This window comes from Stegastes partitus, unplaced genomic scaffold (genome assembly GCF_000690725.1).
Source record: "Stegastes partitus isolate 25-593 unplaced genomic scaffold, Stegastes_partitus-1.0.2 Scaffold844, whole genome shotgun sequence".
Taxonomy (NCBI): domain Eukaryota; kingdom Metazoa; phylum Chordata; class Actinopteri; family Pomacentridae; genus Stegastes; species Stegastes partitus.
Window position 1 is genome coordinate 311,478 of NW_007578575.1, and position 3,273 is coordinate 314,750.

Sequence of the window (3,273 nt, forward strand, 5' to 3'; positions counted from 1 at the left end):
GTAAGATAGGTCGGGGTGTGTCAGTTGTACGGAGAGTGTTAAAAGTTATGCCATCTGATCTCATCAAACAGGTTTTGAATGCTTTAGTTCTGTCACAGCTTGATTATTGTTTTGTGATTTGGTCTGATGCTGCAATGAAAGAGTTAAAAAAAACTACAAGTAGCTCAAAACAAAGCAGCGCGTTGTGCTTTACAGTGTTCTTACAGAACGAATGTATCAGATATGCATGACAGTCTGGGTTGGCTCACTATCAGGCAGAGATCCATCTATGCTCTGTTAAACTTTGTCAGGAATATTCTGTTGACGCGATCTCCAAAGATACTACATGAAAGGTTATTTTCTCAGGTTGCTGATCATAATTATCAAACACGATTCGTAACACAAAGACAGTTTACTCTACCTAAAGTACGAACAAGCGCAATGCGGAAAACAGTCATGTACAGAGCCATGGTTAGGTGGAATTCACTACCACTGTATTTAGTGCAACAGGATACTAAAGATTGTTTCAAAATTTTGTTGAAACAATATTTACAAGTTTTTGAGAAGGTGTAGACAGTAAAATGGTGTTTCAAAATAAAATGTAATGCTTGTGAGAGCAAAGAATATAGAATGTAATTTGCCCTATTTTGTTGGATACAATTGATTTAACTGGACTGATAAGATGTTGTGTAAAGTCATTCTGATTGTGTGTCTATGATGAAGAATTATGCGTTCCAGATTAATAATGATGGATCTATAATTCTGTATATGATTTAATGTATAGTGTACTGAATGACAATTTGTTTCTCTTCCTTATTTTGTAAAGTTAACAAGACGAGCTGTTATGTTTTCTTTTGTTTGTTATTGTTGTGTGTATAAGTGAGATTGTGCATATGTGTGTGGACCCCAGGAAGAAAAGCCAATGCTTATGCTGGTGCTAATGGGGATCCTAATAAACAACAAACAAGAAACCTGACATCAGGGAAAAAAAAAAAAAAAAAAAAAAAAAAAAAAAAAAAAAAAAAAAAAAAAATATATATATATATATTTGAGGTGATCTGATGGTATATATATATATTGTAGTGTTTTTTGTTAACAACTGTGTGTGTGTAAGGTGTTTCGTGTGCTGAGCGATCATAAACGGCTGACAAGAGGTTCTAGGTGAGGCAAGCAGTTCTCTTGCCTCATGGCAGGGGGCGCTCGTGATGCCAGACATTCTTCTTGTGACTCTGTGGCTGCAGAGTAAGTAACAGCAACCTTGACTAGGTAGGATATACAGTTAGCAAGTCTGAAGGAAGATAAGAAGACTTTTACAAAAAAGTAAGGGACATTTTTGTCCTGAAGGAGCGGAGCATGGACTTCATTTAAAGGTGAAGGTAAGACTGTAATAACTTAAAAAAAAAAAAAGAAAAGAAAAAAAGAAAGAAACATGCATTTTGTGGGCTACAGCATGTATGTGTAAAGAATGCAGATATGAAACATAACCCGCAAACTGCTGCCAATCAAATGGCAAATATGCTACTGTGTAGAGTGCATATATTTGTAAATCTGATTGTGATGAAGTCAGTGCCTCACCAGCCATGAACCTCACCGCACGTCACTGGTGGAGCTCATGTAATCAGAGTGCTGTTTTTCCTTTTTCTCTATCACTCACATTACCATACTTTGGGTATAAAAAGAATCAACATTATTGTCCATCTAAGGCAGTAAAATGTTCTTTGGCCTCATCCAGGGAAACAAATATTTCCTTCAGATTAAAAAATGTTAAAAACAAGGCACTTTCTATTGTGCTACTGTGTTCACTCTCATTTAATGTTCCAGCAGTTGGATTGAAAGAACCTTGTAGATCTTTTTCTCACTGCTTGTGTCTTTTCCTTCCAGCCATGATGTGGATCATTGGGAACAACTAGTCTGATGTGGGATGAAAGCTACACAGAACATAAACATTCAGCTGTGGATGTCTGAGGTAGAAGAGTCTTTTCTCCTTTATCCCTGTGAGAATGAGCAGCACTGATGTCTTCCTCATCTATTACAGTAATAACAATAATGTTGCTCTGCAGATTCAGTTCCTTCTCTTCATAAAGCATAGAGCAATCATTTTGGCTGGAAGCTGGGCCACACATTTATTTCATCCATTTATTACATACTTCAACACATCTTTTCACTAAAAAATTTTAAATAACGTAGTTTTTTTTAATGTGCAGTCCTGAATGAGTTGATGTTTTAATGCTGTATATCTGCTATGAATAATAGCAACATGTTCTCCATATTGTAGTTATGCAACAACAGCAGAAATGAAGTTAAAGGCGATAAATGGAACCTGTGAATACTAAAACAGAGAATGACAAACTGCTGAAACAGCTGGTCTGTCCTTTCTTAAGTGAAAGCTGAACTGGAAGTGGGTCACTGAGGATGATGTCCTTTCAATCTTCTTCGCAACCAGATCAACAGATGAGGTTTTCCATCTGCTGGCTTCACTCAGAAGATCGTCAGTGAATATGAGACACACCTGAGCTGAAGAGAGACATCATAGTATCAGCATCAACAGCAGAGGTTCATTTAAATTAACTGTGGAAACATTTCCTATTTCATATATAGTTTTTCAAGCACTTAAAGAAAGAAAGGCTTGTAGTTGCTTTACATTTAGGGGAAAAGATTTTTTTTTTCTTCAGCTGATCTGTGCTGCAATTTAAATACTACATTTAACTGTAATGTCAGTTACTACTTTGGTCATATTCTGGGTATATTCATCCAGTCTACACTGGTTGATCATATCACCAAGTATATTGTCGATCAGGTTTTAACACAGCTGGTGCCTTAGTGAGTCCGAAGGGCATGACAAGATATAGCTGCCCAAAGGGTGTGTTGACAGCATTTTATTAATTCGTCTCCTTTTCAAATACGAATGAGATGATATCAATTCCTGGAGGTCAACCTTAGAAATTATGGTGGACACAGAGAAGAATCGAATAGAATAGAATAGAATAGAATAGAATAGAATGCTTTTATTGTCATCATACACAAGGTACAGTGAAATTAAAAGACAAGTCCAGTGGTGCAAATGTATAAAAGTAAAAGTAAAAGTATAAAAAGATAAATTCATACATATTTTTACAAAAGGAGTCAGCAGGAAGTACATACAGTTTTTTTCTTCCAGATGGTAGAATAAATATATTGCACTGATGAGGTAGGAACACTGTGGGTATATGAGAAATATAAATAGTATAAATAAGTAATGACAATTTATTGTAAATAATACAATATATATAAAATATATACAAAATGTAGTCTATA